The sequence below is a fragment of the Malania oleifera genome, chromosome 5 (assembly GCF_029873635.1).
Source record: "Malania oleifera isolate guangnan ecotype guangnan chromosome 5, ASM2987363v1, whole genome shotgun sequence".
Taxonomy (NCBI): domain Eukaryota; kingdom Viridiplantae; phylum Streptophyta; class Magnoliopsida; order Santalales; family Ximeniaceae; genus Malania; species Malania oleifera.
In genome coordinates this window covers 9,638,279-9,656,305 of record NC_080421.1, presented here as the reverse complement: position 1 = coordinate 9,656,305, position 18,027 = coordinate 9,638,279, and the positions used below count along the sequence as shown (strand labels likewise).

Genomic DNA, 18,027 nt, shown 5'->3' with positions numbered 1-18,027 from the left:
AGAAAATATGTAAGTATATGATTATTCCACCATGCTATAATGTATGTCTTTAGATATATGAAATGTACTGAGTATGTATAACTGCAATAAATATTCATGTTACCACACAACTATATTTAGTTTATTTTTCCTTACTGAGAAGTGTCTCACTCTCGAACCTAATTAATTTTTCAGGAGGCCCTGCGAGACCGGTAGGTCGTGACCGCCATTGAGCTTATTGAGCTTCCCTACTAGAAGGGTAAGCGTTGATTTAAGATCAGGAAATTTTTGTTGTATGATCCTACGGATTATTTTGATGTTTTGGAGGTTGTATATAAATACAATATTTTGATAATGTAGTAAACTCTGGTATTATGTATATTATGGTTTTGAGAATGTGATTTATATTTATTGTTGGGTAGGTTTCCGCTGTGAATGATAGGTGTCCCCGTTACCCACGGGTTTGGGTTGACTTTTCTATTTATTATGTTTCATTTTTATATTAAGATTTTTGAGGTCGTTACACTATTATTTTTAAATTCATCCCTATGGTGTAAGTGCATTTATCCTGTAACGGAGGAGGTTGAGTTTTTAAAACTCTTAATTACAACTTGTTGCTCTTATGAGTGGGGTATTAGAGTTATGGGAGCACCCTTGACAAATTTCACTTATATGAGCATGAGAGTGGGGTCCTATGAAACCGAGATTAGCACAAGGTTGAAATGTGCTAACTGTTAAAGTTAATGTCAACACCTGAATGATTATGTGTGAGCAGTAATACTTTATTTCTCTTAAGCAGTCATAGTTTAAGTTTGAGGCCACCACTAACTCTAGAGTAAAGATTATTGTTCACTAATTGAATATTCAATACAGAGCACACATTCATTATGCATAATTATTTATCTTTGATTGTTAAACTTTCTACTTGCATGGTACATACATGAATATTAAAATGAAGGGGGAATTGTTAGTATATTTTAATATTATTATTTCATTTATTATCTTAAAAATGTATCTTGAAATGGGTTATGTGTCTGCATTTAATTAGTTCATTCATTCATGTATCCCATAAATTCATAAGATTAATTATGTGAGTGTATCTTAAAATTAGGTGTATACCTATTTATTATATATACATCTTATTTATTAAGTGCATGAAGAATGAAAGGTCATTTTGTGCTTATAAATAAACCCTAAGGCATTGGCACTAGATACCAATACCTTCACATCATTCATCATGTTATCCTTCTTTCATGTCTAGAGAGTTTGACAAGTAAAGAAATGTGTTTTTCCTGCAGCTTTGGACTCCTCCATTTGTGCAGAATTGGAAAGAGTTATACGATTCAAATCAGATTGTTGTATCCTAGGAGAGATATGTTTTGAGAAGTTCTACAGCACTGATTTGTGGGTTAAGTCAAAAATTGAAGAGGCTCGAATTTCCTTAAAAAGAGCGAGATATCTGTGTTTTAATCTATTTGCGAATCGTGTTTATATTGGTATTTTTATTTGTATTTAAGTTTTATTATTTTTATTTTATTAAATTTCCTAACACCTTTTATGTTTGGGAACTCTTTTCTTCTACATAACATTACATTATATATCATTTCATGCCTCATCCATTTATCATTATGCCTTGCTTACACAATGTGGTTTTTCACCAACCTCCCAGTAGGGCTGTTATTCGAATTAATGGCTTCTATTGCTAACTACCAATTCATTAGCCAAGTCTTTTTCATTTATTGGTTTTCGGCAAGTAAAAAAAAATTATAAGATTATCCTTACAAATGTCCCATGCATATGTTAGAGATGGAGCCAAGAGACAGCTGGAGACGCGTTGCTGAGTCAAAAAACGCAGTGGAATTATCTCCCATTTAATCTCTTCATTTTAAACTTCCAATTGTGATTAATTTGATTGATTCGTATTTAATTATGATGTAAATTCCAAGCCTATATAAAGAGGGTTGTGGAAAGTGTATGATATATAGCACAGTACAGTGCAGAGAGAGCACAGAGAAGCTCAAGAGAGCTGAGAGGAAGAAGGGAAGAAGAGAGAGAGAGAGAGAGAGAGAGAGAGAGAATTGTAATATTTTCTGGCGAGTTAGTGAATTTTGGTGTATGCTCCATGGATGTAAGTCGTTATTAACCGAACCACGTAAATTTCTTGGTGTCACTTTGATCTGGATGCTCACAGGTTCCTAACAAGTGGTATCAGAGCCCGGTTGGAGCTGAAAAGCCAGATTGGAAGTGATCCCGAAATTCAGAGCTCTGTCTAGTAGATCAAAACTGTGTTTTGAGGCCACCATCGCATTCAGCTCGCCGAGACGAACAGAAGTGTGCAAGTCGGAGCTCAAACGGAGTTCTGTAGAAGCCACAAGTGCCCACACACGCCTTGCCGGAGCAAGACGCCTCTCCACGCCCCGCCAAACAGTTCCTGTTGTTTTTTTATCCCACATTGATAGAATACTTCCACCTTAGTATAAAAGGTGGTTTTGAATTTTTTATATTATTTTTCCCACATTAGAGAGAAGTGTTTTTTAGACTTGAGGTTGAAGTTATATAAAAAACTCAACTTTTCATTTGTTAAAAACACCTCAAAGTTGTACTTTGTCAAGAAGTAGTGGATTGATCATCGGCGTCCGAGGACGTAGGTAATTCTATACCGAACCTCGTAAATTTCTTGTCTTGTTCTTTTTATTGCTTTATTATTAGTTTTTACATTACTTTAATTTCTTTTATATTCAATAGCAATAATTGTAGTATTGGTGTTTGGCACAAGTGGGGTGCCCGGCACAACAATTGGTATCAAAGTTAGGTTGAATAGTGTTGATACGGAGGTTTTCCTCTGTTAGGATCCTTGATTCCACGTTTGATGCCTAAGAAATACCTTGTCTAAGCGAGTGCTCAAAGACCATTGTGGCTCAGTCGCTCCCTGGAGGTCGGCCTGGTCAAAGTGGAATTTCATAGGATAAAACAGAGTAGACACAGTTGGTACGTACTATTCATCCTAGGCCTTTTGCTTTGTTGGTTGCTATTGAATATATAGAAGATGGCAGAAACTAGTGCAGCAGTAGAAGAAACTCTGTCCACATGAACTCCAACCCCTTCGGTTTCAACATCATCATCGAAGACAATAGCTAATGCTTAATTTGAGGTGAAGAAATTTGATGGTACCAATAATTTTGGTATGTGGCAATGTAAGGTGATGGACATCTTGTATCAACAAGAACTAGATATTGCTTTGGATGATAAACCGATAGATATGAGTGACAGAGATTGGGAAAAGATCAATCGTCAGGCATGTGGTACGATTCGTCTGTGTCTCGCCAAAAATAAGAAATATTGTGTTATGAGGTAGACATCTGCAAAGAAATTGTGGAAGACATTGGAAGATACATTTATGACCAAGAGTCTGGAAAATCGGCTCTATTTGAAAAAGAAATTGTTTTGCTTCCAGTATCAACCAGGTATATCGATTAATGACCACATAAATGCTTTCAATAAAATTTTGGCCGATTTGTTAAATTTGGATGAAAAGGTGAAAGATGAGGATAAAGCCATATTGTTATTGAATTCTCTCCCTGATGAGTATGAACATTTGACCACCACTTTATTGTATGGGAAAGATAAAGTTACTTATGATACTATTTGTTCTGCATTGATTAGTACTGAATGCAGAAAAAAGGATCAGAGGGTCCATAAGGAAACAGCAAAAGCACTAACAATAAGGGGACGTTCTCAGAGTCATATGCCTAGAAGGAAGAGTAAATCTCATGGGAGGAGTAAATCTCGTGGGAGACCTGCTAAAGATGAATGCGCCTTTTGTCGTGAGAAAGGACATTGGAAGAAAGATTGCCCTAAATTACAGCAGAAGAATAAGGGCAAAACACATTCTAATGCCAATATAGCCAATGAAGATGGAAGTGAGTCAGATTTTTCTCTTGTTGGAACATCTTCGTCACATTATATTGGTGAGTGGATTTTGGATTCTGGTTGTTCCTATCACATGTGTCCCAATAGGGAATGGTTTTCTAATTTTGAAGAATTAGATGGTGGGATTGTTTTTATGGGAAATGATAATACTTGTAAAACAACTGAAATAGGATCAATACAATTGAAATGTCAAGATGGAACTATTAAGACCTTGACTGATGTGAGATACGTTCCAAGCCTAAAGAAGAATCTGATTTCATTGGGTGCCTTAGAATCTAAAGGGTTCACTATCACTTTGAAAGATGGAACCTTAAAGATTAAATCAGGTGCACTGATGGTGATGAAAGGAATGAGGAAAAATAACTTGTATTATTTACAAGGTAGTATAGTTATTGGGTCAGCAGCTGTTGTTTCTGAGAAAGATGCAGGTTCAGATACAACCAAGTTAAGGCATATGCGATTAGCACATGCAGGAGAAAAATCTTTGCAACAATTAGCTAAGCGAGGTTTGTTAAAAGGTGCAAAGGTGTGCAAACTTGAATTTTGTGAGCATTGCATTCTGGGAAAACAAACTAGAGTGAAATTTGGCACAGCAATCCATCAGACTGAAGATATTTTAGACTACATCCATACAGATGTATGGGGGCCCACAAAAACGGCTTCGTTGGGTGGTATGCATTATTTTATCACTTTTGTTGATGATTTTTCTAAAAGAGTTTGGGTGTATTCTATGAAGTATAAAAATGAAGTGTGTGATATTTTCCTTAAGTGGAAAAAATTAGTTGAAACTCAAACTGGCAAAAAAAATTAAACGGCTCAGATCAGATAATGGTGGTGAATACACGAGTGACCCGTTTATGAAGATATGTCAGGATGAAGGTATTGTTCGACACTTCACAGTTCAAAATACACCACAACAGAATGGGGTGGCAGAGCGTATGAATCGGACTTTGCTGGAGAAAGTTCGATGTATGTTGTCTAATGCTGGGTTAGACAAAAGGTTTTGGGCTGAGGCTGTTAAATATGTGTGTCATCTCATCAATCGTTTACCATCATCTGTAAATAGGGGGAAAAACACCCTATGAGGTATGGTCTGGAAAGCCTGCTAGTGATTATGATTCTTTACATGTATTTGGTACTATGGCTTATTATCATGTTAAAGAATCTAAGTTGGACCCAAGAGCCAAGAAAACAATATTCTTGGGGATAAGTGCAGGAGTCAAAGGATACCATCTTTGGTGTCTAGAGACGAAAAAAAATGATTTTAAGTAGAGATGTAACTTTTGATGAACTTGCGATGATGAAGAAAACAATACGCAAGGAGTCCCGAGTTGAAGAGAAGACCATTGGTACTCAACAACAGGTAGAGGTTGAGACAATTTTGGGAAACCCAGTGAGAAATGAGACTACACAAGGTAACTTTCCAGTTACGGTGGGGAATAGTGTACAAGAAGAGGAGATTTCAATTCAAGAATCTTCACAGCAACAAGAATTAATTGTTTCTCAAAGGCCAAGACGAGAAATTCGAAAACCTGCTCAGTATACTGATAAGGTGGCCTATGCACTTCCAGTTGTGGATGATAATGTTCCTTACACTTTCAAAGAAGCAATAAGGAACTCTGAATCAGACAAGTGGAAAAAAGCAATGGATGAAGAAATGCAGTCTCTTCATCAGAATCAGACTTGGGAGCTAACCCAACTGCCTAAGGGTAAAAAAGCAATTGGTTCTAAATGGGTTATGTAAAGAAAGAAGGATTTCTAGATGGAAATAATGTTCGCTTCAAAGCTAGATTGGTAGCTAAGGGCTACGCACAGAAGGAAGGCATTAATTATAATGAGGTATTTTCTCCAGTTGTTAAACATTCTTCTATTCGAATTTTGTTGGCTTTGGTAGCACAATTTGATCTTGAACTAGTTTAACTCGATGTAAAAACTGCATTTTTACATGGTTATTTGGAAGAGGAAATCTATATGACTCAGTCAGATGGATTTCAAGTTGCTAGAAAAGAAAATTGAGTATGTAAACTGGGTAAATCGTTGTATGGTTTAAAACAGTCTCCAAGACAGTGGTACAAACGATGTCATCAGTTTATTATGGGTCAGAAGTACATAAGAAATAAACATGATCATTGTATTTATTTTCGCAGACTACAAAACGGATCTTTTATATATTTACTCTTGTATGTTGATGATATGTTGATAGCTTCAAAGAATAGGGAAGAAATCAACAAATTGAAAAGTTAATTAAATCAAGAGTTTGAGATGAAAGATCTTGGTGAAGTAAAGAAAATACTTGGCATGGAGATTCACAGAGACAAAATGAGAGAAAGAGTTAGTTTGTCTCAAAAACAGTATTTGAAGAAAGTAGTACAGAGTTTTGGCATGTCTGAGCAGTCAAAACCAGTAAGCACTCCTCTTGCTCCTCATTTCAAACTTAGTGCTGCTTTATGTCCTAAATCATATGAGGAACGTAAGTATATGTCACAGGTTCCTTATGCAAGTGCTGTTGGTAGCCTGATGTATGCAATGGTTTGTACTAGACCTGATATTTCACAAGCTGTTAGTATGGTGAGCAGGTATATGCATGATCCGGGTAAAGGACATTGGCAAGCTATGAAATGGATTTTGAGATACATTATGAATACGATTGATATTGATATAGTATTTGAGAAAAATAATACTATTGAACAACGTGTTGTTGGATATGTGGATTCAAATTTTGTAGGTGATTTGGATAAACGTCGATCAACGACTGGATATATTTTTACATTTGCTAATAGTCCAGTGAGTTGGAGGTCTACCTTACAGTCTACCATTGCCTTGTCTACAACAGAAGCAGAGTACATGGCAGCTTCAGAGGCTGTTAAGAAAGCTATTTGGTTGTAGGGTTTACTTGAAAATTTGGGAGTTGTACAGAAGCACATTGTTGTGTTTTGTGATAGTCAAAGTGCTATTCATTTGGCAAAGAACCAAGTCTACCATGCACGAATGAAGCATATCGACGTTCGGTTTCATTTTATGCAGGATATTATTGATGGAGGCAAGATACTTCTTCAGAAGATTGCTACAACTGAAAATCCCGCTGATATGTTAACCAAGATTGTGAGAACAATCAAGTTCAAACATTGTTTGGACTTGATCAATATCCTACAAATCTGAGTATTTTTGGAAGGCGCCGATGATGTGGAACTCTAGAAAATGTTGGTGACTGAAAATTTTGTTGAATTTATCATCAAAGTGGAGATTTATTATTTTTTTGTCCCACATTGGTAGAATACTTCCACCTTAGTATAAAAGGTGGTTTTGAATTTTTTATATTATTTGTCTCACATTGGAGAGAAGTGTTTTTTAGACTTAAGGTTGAAGCTATATAAAGAGCTCAACTCTTCATTTGTTAAAAACACCTCAAAGTTGTACTTTGTCAAGAAGTAGTGGATTGATCATCGGCGCCCGAGGACGTAGGTAATTCTATACCGAACCTCATAAATTTCTTGTCTTGTTCTTTTTATTGCTTTATTATTAGTTTCTGCATTACTTTAATTTCTTTTATATTCAATAGCAATAATTGTAATATTGGTGTTTGACACAAGTGGGATGCCCGGCACAATAGTTCCTCAAACGCTGCACGCGGTGCACGCGTCTTCTTCGCCCGTTCCATCTCGACCCGACCCGGTTCACTCCCAAACGCGACCTGAAACGTGACTCAGACCCGGGTGAACCCAAGATCTGATCCGCGAACCGGATCCGACCCGCCACTCAGAACTGCCACGTCAGCGAGTCCCGCCACGTCATCAATGGGCCCCACCCTGCCACGTCAGCGCTACATCATTAGGTGGCCCCCACCCTGCCACGTCATAAGTAGGTCCCACCTCTTCCACGTCAGCAAGTTTGACCATGTTTGACCAGGTTTAACCAAACTTTGACTGAGCTTTTCGGAGTCATTTTGAGTCCGTTTTTCAAGCGACTTGAACCATTTCTAGGGTTTTCGATAGTTCCGGATCCAACCGTGCTATCCATTTGAGCTAATTCCATCTCTAGATCAACGAATTGAGATGTCGAATGAAAAGAGCTCAAAAATCGAAATGTTTAACAGAAACAATTTTGGTTTTTGGAAGATGCAGATAGAATATTATTTGTTTGAGAAGGAATTACACTTACCGTTGAAGGGTAAGCCAACATCCATGAACGAGGACGAGTGGGAGTTGCTTGATCGAAAAGCCCTCGGAGCCATCAGAATGACGTTGTCGAAATCTGTAGCGTTCAATATCAAGAATATAACATCTACCAAATCTCTGATGGATGCGCTCTCTAATATGTACGAGTAGCCTTCAGCCGCAAACAAGGTACATCTCATGAAAAGACTATTTACGATGAACATGTCTACAGGTGAGAGTTTCAGCGGGCATCTAAATAACTTCAATGAGTTGTTTGATCAACTCGCCTCAGTCGGGATAACGTTTGATAATAAGATTCGAACTCTACTGATTCTCAGTCAATTGCCTGAAAATTGGAATGGTGTCGTCATTGCCATCAGTAGCTCTGCAGAAAAATCAAAGCTTGTATACGATGAGGTCGTTAGCATAATTTTGACGGAGGAAATAAGAATGCAGCCGAACCATAGCTCCAATTCGAGTTCAGCCTTGAACATAGAGAGTCGAGGCAGAGGAAACAGGCATGGACGATCAAACAACCGCGGCAGATCTAGGCCTAGACGGTCTAAATCCGAAAATCCCAGAGGTATTCAGGACACAGGTTCCCAGAGCACAAAAGTTATTGAGTGTTAGAACTGTGGAAAGACTGGTCATTTTAGGAACTAGTGCAGGAGTCAGAAGAAAGAATCCGAGACGAGAGCAAAGATAGAAGCAAATATTGCTTCTAAGAATGATGAAATGTTGCTATGCTCTTTGGAAAGCAAGCAGGAGTCTTGGGTCTTAAACTCCGAAGCCTCATTTCATGCCACATGCTGTAGAGATTGCCTAGAGGAGTACACACCAGGTAATTTTGATAAGGTATACCTTGGCAACGATCAACCTTGCGACGTAACTGGTAAAGGAGTTGTGAAAATCAATATAAACGGGTTAGTATGGAAGCTGAAGGATGTCAAGTATATTCCAGACCTGAGAAAGAATTTTATCTCAGTTGGTCAGCTGACAAATGAGGGATACACGACGAAATTCATTGGTGATGAATGGAAAGTTTCAAAGGGTGTACTAACGATTGCCCGAGACAAGAAAAGAAGAACACTTTTTCTAACCTCCAATGCCTCCATGTCTATTTCAGTTGCTACAGGAAATGACGATAGCAACATCTGGCACCAACGACTTGGTCACATAAGCGAGAAGGGACTCAGGGTGATGCACTCAAAAGAAAAATTGAGTGGTCTACAGTCAGTGCAGGTTGACATGTGTGAGGATTATATAGTCAGGAAACAGAAGAGGGTTAGTTTCCAAATAAACACTCATGCCCCAAAAAAGAATGGACTAGAACTGGTCCACTCAGAATGTGTTGGGACACATCAACAAGATATCAAGAATCCTCAGGTGGAGGAACAAGTGGAGCAGATTGTCGCACCACCATCTCCTACTCCAGCTCTGGAGCTTGGGAAATCTACTCAGTCACATATACCAGACAAAAGGTATATTGATTACTTACTTCCTACAGATGGAGGAGAGCCCAAATGCTATGATGAAGCATGTCAGGTGGCAAATACGAGCAAGTGGGAGCTTGCGATGAAGGATGAAATGAAGTCCCTCACCTCCAATAGAACGTGGAAGTTGCCCAAAGGCCTTCACAACAAGTGGGTGTATAGAATCGAAAAGAAGCATGACGGCTCCAGAAGGTACAAGCCTCGGTTGGTAGTCAAAGACTTCTAGCTGAAGAAAAGGATTGTCTATACTGGCATTTTTACACCAGTTGTGAAGATGACAGCCATCAGATTAGTCCGGAGGAATCAAGCAGACAAGAAGATAGCGACTACAGAAGAGCTGAAGTTATGTTCAACTTCAGTTGGTCTTCATACTTGAAGACACATATTTTGAGCACATCATTTATTCATGATACTGGTTAAGAAGGTGTCTCTGTCTCCAAGTGGGAGATTGTTAAAGATGGAATCAAGAGACAGCTGGAGACGCGTTGCTGAGTCAGAAAACACGGTGGATTATCTCTCATTTAATCTCTTCATTCTAAACTTCCAATTGTGATTAATTTGATTGATTCGTATTTAATTATGATGTAAATTCCAAGCCTATATAAAGAGGGCTATGGAAAGTGTATGATATATAGCACAGTACAGTGCAGAGAGAGCACAGAGAAGCTCAGGATAGCTGAAAGGAAGAAGGGAAGAAGAGAGAGAGAGAGAGAGAGAGAGAGAATTGTAATATTTTCCGGCGAGTTAGTGAATTTTGGTGTGTGCTCCGTGGACGTAGGTCGTTATTGACCAAACCACGTAAATTTCTTGGTGTCACTTTTATCTGGATGTTCACAGGTTCCTAACAGCATATTTATATATATATATATATATATATATATTTATGAATTTTTGTTTCGATTCCTTTTTCATCAACTCTAACTTCTCTAGCTTTTCCTTTTCATGCTTAACCTTTCTACCTTTTTGTGGTGCTCAATGTTTTGAACCCGTCAAGTATACTGGCTTTCAAAGCACCTAATGTCCTCCATTTTTCTATAAAGAAAATCTACACTATTTCCCTTAATGTCGAGCTCAACTCCTTACAATATAGGAGCTCATAACCAGTAAGTTTGTCACTCAAACTTTCATACCCTTCGAGAGAATGAGGTTATTTTCTTATGGTCATTATTGTGGCTTAAATCCTACCTTTTACAAGTAGTGCCCAAAAAATTGAAATTTATTTTCCAAGTATTGCATTGCAACAAGACGAATCCTCTTAATACCAATCTAAGGTGAATTATTTTGTTTATTGGTCCCAATGGGATTCCCAATAAACACATGGTGCAAAGAGGGCTCCCATTTATCAATGCCATCAAGTTCATTAAAGGCCTTCCATTTGCTTTTGGTGCAAATGTTATGTGATTGATTAGCTTATTACCAAAAGGTGAAATTCATTGTCCCAGTTTCCCATTTAGGATGATTCTTTAATAAACATCTAATTGTGGAACATGGCCTACACTACCTTGTTAGCTCAAGAGAAAAAGGAGGACCATGTTTGTGACAATGAATTTTGCACTTACCTTTAGTATTAATTATATAAAATACATCTTTTGCACAACTTTCAACAGGCTAGTGCATTTTTCTACCCTGCCCAACAATAGGGGCAATTTCACATTGACACCCTCACTTTGTCTCTATTTATATTGAACAAGTCAGCCTCTATTCATGGACCACTTTGACTTCACTGATTGTGAGCATATTTTTATTTTCTATCCCCAACGCCTCTAAAGAGTAAAACCTTTATAATCTTGCTTTGTTTACGACGTAGTTTAGGCTAACATAGGCTATCCCAATCCCTCTCAAATTCTTCCTTGACATTTAATGTATCATGATTCAATCACTCATCCTTTAAACTAGTAGAGCTTGAGATGGCAGCTAAAGAAAAATAAGAGATGTTCGAGAATTTTAAAACTATTTTTTTATACTTTCTCAATGATACTACATTTCATAATTGGCATTAGACATTCATGGCACAGCTAACAATTTTGCGTCGGCTCACGCATTTGAACTCACTATTCCTCCTTTTGAGCTCGGCTTGAGGAAGCCTCAACAGTCTCCCTCAAGGGTGCTGTCCTAAAGGTATTTGTCAATGTAAGTGTAGCCTTAGTATTTTCTTTTATAGTCTCTTATTCATAATGCTTTTTTTTTTTTTTTTTTTTTTTGTTTTCTTAATATTATGAGTCACTCCCACTCTATCTTTGAACCAAGAAACACCTTCATAGAAGGTCATAACTAGCTCATCATAAGCGTCTTTATCTCAAGTAGAAAATATATGAAGATGGATAGAAGTATCTTCCACTAAACGCTGATGTCCTAACTTATCATTTTCCTCTAAACAAAAATCACTATCTTCCTCGGGGAAGAGTAGTTTTGGGTATCTAGTATGGTATTAAAATAATTAAAAAAAAAAAAGTAAAATACAAATATGATTCTAATTAGGTTAAAGCATTGAGATTTCATTCACTTTAAGGAAATTCAAGACCTCTTAAGATTTATGCTTAATTCATAGATTAATGCAACCGTTCTTAGCTACTCTCCTAGGATACAACAATTGATTAAATGGTATGACCCTCGTTAATTATGCAGAAATAGGAAAAAAAAAATTCAAAACATCTTTCTTTGATTGTCAAATTCTCTAGGATATTAGTTGTATGAATAACAGAGTTGGAATGAGAATGATCATGAAATGTGAATGTTAGAAGGTCTATTTATAGGCATATATGAGTTTATGACCCTTTATAATGTATGAACTTAACAAATAGGTAAAAATGGACATGCCTAGATTTATAGTACATCCGAGAAAATAATATTTAAAATTCATAAATTTATAAAATTCGTGTATCAATGATGCAATAAATTAAATATGCATATTCTTTCCAAGGAAAATTTCCCTTTCCAAGATAACTTCACCAGTAGTCATAAATATCACAATGATAAAACCCAGCTCCAATAGTATTAAATCAAATCAGTCTCAAGTCAAAGGATCTCAATGTCCATCTAGCTGTTTAAGAAACATGGAGTTGTTTAAGCCAAATTAGCTAAATTAAGGTCATGTTTTAGTTGCAAAACATCTAAATCATGAGATAGAAGAAGACACGACACAATAAAAATTGTATAAGAATATATATAGATATTTTCATGATAAAATTTTTGAATGATTATTCCTTATCCATTCTATTTAAATTAATTAAAAAAATGATAATACATTTTCTTTCATAAGTTATCAATCTTGTATATTATTAAGAATAGAGATTCACACTCTCAGGGTGTGGTTCAGGTGGTAGTGCGGATTGCGGGAGTGCCTCTCATGAGGTAAGGTGTTCAAACCCTCTCAGGTTCATTTCCGCCCCTGGACTCCTGAATTTACCCTCCATTTGAAGTTGTGGGGTTAACTTCAAGAGGCGCAGAATTAGTCACGTGGACCGTAAAATGGACACGTGGATACCCAGTGCGTAATTCAAAAAAAAAAGAAAAAAAAATAGAGATTCACAAATAGAGCATAATGAACAAGAAGCCTGCAAAGAGCAATTATCCAAGGAAGAGTTGGATAGTAGGCAAAGAGAGAATCCGTCAAAGAGGAAGGAAGGGTACACACCACACTGCCCTTTCCTGTTGGTGGAGAGCACTTTTGAAGTTGCCTGTGTTGAGCTCATGGCTTTCTCTAGTTGACCCACCAATATCCATGCCCTCAACATCCTATTGCAAAAGACTTTGAAAGTAGTGTTTGAAAGCATATATTTCAGATCTTAAATTTAGATTTATGTACATCTAAGAAAACACTCAATAAAATAGTATATTACACTTTATCCAAATTGATATAAATCTAAATTTAAAATTCAAAATGTATGCTCCCAGACACATAAGGTAAAGACAATACTTCATTGGTTTTGAGAGTATATTAACCCTGAGTATAAATTTTGGATCTTAGATTTGAAATTAAATTTCCGTGAATTTTAACAAATTTCAATACAATTTTATATTATATTTTATTCAAGTCCAATACAAATCCAAATTCAAAGTCCCTTCAAACATAGGAAACCCCCCCCCCCCCCCTTTCTTTTAAGAATTCTTCCATTTTTCAGGGATTGGTCTAGTGGCTGCCTATAATATTAGAAGCTGAACCATTTTTGGATAATGGAAATGCATTTACGCATCTTTTAACCATTACATACATAAAAAGGAGATGAATCATAACCCTGAATGGCTGAATACAAAAGTCTCATATTCCACAATTCCATTTGAATGCTTCATCTGAAGTCATGTTTCATTCTTCTAATATATACACATTGATGTTATTAAGGTTTTGTTTGGTTTGCAGGATGTTTATTTGCAGGAATAGATTATAATTAATTATATAAGAAATTATGTTATTATTATAAAGCAAATAATAATATAAAATATTTTATAAGTTTATAATAAATAATAGATAAGAAATAACTATTTTCAATTTTCATCACAAAGATATCTATTCCTTTCTTGTTACATGTTGAATGAAATAATTAAGAATATAAAATTTCAACAACATTCCAATTTATTCGAATGAATAGCTGCTCTATCAAACCAAATGAGCTAGTGAGGTTTTAAAATTTTCATAAACTTTCCTTATTGTTTGGAAAAAAGCCATAAACCTAAAAATAAGTTCAGAGAAGATATTGTCTTTTGTCCATTAATTTGATTGTTGGTTTTCTAATGTACATATTTAAAACATGTGATTATCCGCAAGCCCACATCACTTTATATTAATTTTTAAGGTAAAAAGTTACTAACTTTTCCAAAGGTTTGGCCAAAAAACACTGATATCTCCTAAGGTTCCAAAAATTCTAAAGATCTTCCATAAGATTTAAAAAATGTCACAAACCTCTCCCGAGGTTTAGTAAGACACAAACCTTGCAAAATACAAGAGAACGTTTGTGTCTTTTTGTCAAACCTCAGGAGAGGTCCTTGGAATTCTTAATACCTCAAGGCAGGTCAATAAAATTTTTTAAATGTCAGGAGAAGTCCCTGTCTTTCTGCCAAAACTCAGAGGAGATGAATGTCTTTTGCCTAGTTTTTATTCATTTAGACATGATTTTCATTCGAATTTGTAAATAGAAAACTAACAATCAAACTAATGAACAAAAGACAGTATCTTGTTGAAAATTTTACATAAGATTCAAATATTGGCTGTGATTCCACAGCTGACTTTTTTACTTGGAATATTTATTTGAATTCCCATTTTTCATATGTTTAGTTCTCAAAAAATTCATATTTTCTTTGACAAATTTCCAGTTAATAACCTAAATATATAATAGGTAACTCTGCATCCTCTAAAGATCCAATTGCAGCTCATCCATTATTAGAGTTATGGACAGAGTGGGAAGAAATATAGAATTGGAGATGAGCTGCATCTCTTTCTGCAACTCAAACCCAATGAAAAGTATTGAAGCATTTTTAAATAATGGATATGCATTTAAAAAAATATTGGAATACTTTGTTTCCTCGCACCCTGAAATAGGATAATGCTTCAATGATGAACCCTGAAATAGGATAATGCTTCAATGATTATATAAGCTAGCATTGCTGTGAATTCAGCATCCCTGGTCTTTCTGCCCTTACCTATTTCCCCATTATGTAGACATCAGTATAAGGATCTAGCGTAATGTTTGCCACGATCTCTGCTCAAAAGTTCTATTGAAATCTCGGAAAATTTTTCCAAATCAAAATAACCGATGGAAACCCAAATCAGAATTGAAGTGTATGAATATTTCTATAGAACTTTTCTAAAGATCACTACACAGATGAATAAGAAAAAAATGATCTCACTATCTCAGCACTCATACATGCAAAAAGTTCCCCATAAATGTTTATGGGATCGTGGAGGAGGAGGAGAAGGCAGGCTTGAATAAAACTACAAACTTCAAGATATATCTCTTTCAAATTTTCGATTTACTGCTAGTTTGTCATTTACGTTTTCATAGTCAGTGGATTATGAAGCTAAAAACTACTTGTCTCGCTATGCTGATTGCTGTTGTTGTCAACATTCCATGAAGTGTATTTTAAATGATGAGACTATATACTCACTGGTTTTTTTGTAGAGTATATTCCCTATATTTACAAAGGTCCTCATTTAGATTTGTATTAAATTTGAAAAAAAAAATGTAATATAAAATTATATTTAAGTTTACCTAAATTCACCCAAATCTAAATTCAAATCTAAAATTCATACTGCAATGTTTAAGAAGTGAAGCAGATCAAACATCACAAGTGATTTCAAGAATTATAAGCTCAAATGGATTTGAGTTGAGAATTGAACCTTGTATCATCCTGCTGAGTTGAGTTTGAATGTGGAACCGACAGCACCTGCTGGGCTAACAACACCACTAGCTGGAGCTTGGCATCAAGCACATATGGACATGGCTAAAGCCTTCATATAAGAAAAATCCCATTAGCTGATTACAGAGAATATTTTGCTTGCCCAACCAATGTACCCCTTAAAATAGTCCAGTGTGAGAATGAAATGTTTAACCTTCAATAAAAAGGAACCATTACTTCAAAAACCAGCAGATGGTTGTATCTAACGTCAAAGATATGCTACAAATGGATTTGGGATGATAGCACATCTTTTGAAAGAAAAAAATTACATGAATATTTTGCTTCCAGACACAATAAAAACGAACGATAACCTTAGTTCCACTGAATTATCACCTTACCAGCCATTCCCTCAATGTTTCCCAGATCAATACTCTTTTGTGTGTGTGTGTGTGTGTGTGTGTGTGTACAACATTACCCATTAATTCATCAATTGAAAAGCACCAAAAACAGAATGGAGATACAACTAATATATAGATTAGAGGGAAGCATTTCCGAAAGCTGGTGACTCGGAATACAGAAAATTTTCAAAAGATTGAAAGGAAAAAAAATGAGTGAAGAAAAAAGAGGTGGGGAAGTGAAGAAAGACAGAAGGTGCTCAGAATCTGTCAAGAATGGATGGAGAGAGTATCCTCATATCACTCTTCTTTGTGAAAGAGTCCTCGGATTAACGAGATTAAACATCTTCATCATTACACCTTCTTCTTCTCAGAGAGAGAGAGAGAGAGAGAGAGAGAGAGAGAGATTGAGAGACTTTGATGAAAACAGAGGCCGCGGCCTCCGAGCTGCTGGAACGCTGGGACTAGGGTTCAGGTGGTTCATTTATAGGGCCACAGTTCATTGAATTTTGAAATTGCGAAAATGCCCATTTTTGTTTTTATTTCTTCTGTGACTTCGCCCATAAAAAAAATTAAATTAAAAAAAGACACTGATCCTAAAATTTGACAAAATAACAATTCTCTTTTCCAAGATTTTAAAAATTTTAAAAACCTTTTGGGAGGATTCAAAAATTTCACAAAAAAAAAAAACACTACTTCCCATTATATTTTACAAAAAAAAAAGACGAGAAGTGTAAGTGTCCCAAAAAAGCAGTCAGCAAGACTTAAGGTTAGTATCTTTTTGTCAAGGAGGTCAATATAGTTTTTTCTTTTTTTTTTAAAAAAAAGACTATGACCTCTCATAAAGTTTGATAAAAAGATAAGGATTTTTTCCGAGGTTTCAAAAATCTCATTGACCTCTCCTAAGTTTGCTTATATATTTCTAATTATTTTATTGCAGACCTAATATGAAAAAAATAGACATTTCCATGGTGAAATTTTGGAATAGTTATTTTTTATCTATTCCCTTTTAAAAAGTTTCACATTATTATTTATTTTATAATAATAACATAATTTTTTATATAACTAATTGTATCTAACTTACTAACACTAATATATTCTTGAGAATATGCAGACCAAACATAACCTAAATGCTAGGGAATGATAACTGTTCCATTGTCTTTTATCTTGTTAAGGTCCTATTTGATCATGGGGATTGGGGGATCTAATGCAATAGATTTCAGGACAAGAAGACTAAGGGCTGATTCTTGAGTTTTAATTTCCAGTTCATTTTTCTTTGAATGAAAGATGATAAATTGATAATGATGGAGGCAATCATGTAAAAGAATTAGGATCTAACAGAGAGAATTACCATTAATTTGTAGAGGGCATTGCAGAAGGACCCTCTGCTTACAATTTCAGATACCATTGCCATCAACAAAGCCCCTTTAAAAGGAAGAAGGGGAAAAGAAAAATAAACAAAAACAAAAGCTTAGAAGCAACCTCCTCGTTTAACCACCAATTCAATTTTAAAAAACCCATTTCCAAAATGCTACAGTTTTCTTTAATCAATCATATCTCAGGCGCACTTTCAGGACTACGACCCAATAAACAGCTTTTACTATGTACGATACAAAAGAATAGAATGAAATCAGATGAAATATAATCGAATTTATCACTTGAATTTTTGCATATTTTTCAATACATTTTTTTCGGCAAACCGAAAGTGGTGTTTAATTTACATATTTAAAATTAAGTCGTTGCCAA

The 18,027-nt window shown here is 35.7% G+C and overlaps 1 long non-coding RNA gene across 1 annotated transcript; it reads right to left on the bottom strand.

Moving 5' to 3' along the window:
* Nucleotides 1–12,734: 12,734 nt before the first annotated feature.
* LOC131156205 (uncharacterized) lies at nucleotides 12,735–16,742 on the bottom strand. The gene is made up of 3 exons (XR_009136929.1): nucleotides 16,101–16,742; nucleotides 15,888–15,998; nucleotides 12,735–13,291 (listed from the first exon to the last, which is right to left on the bottom strand). It is a non-coding gene; the product is annotated as an uncharacterized LOC131156205 (long non-coding RNA).
* Between the last annotated feature and the right edge of the window lie 1,285 nt (nucleotides 16,743–18,027).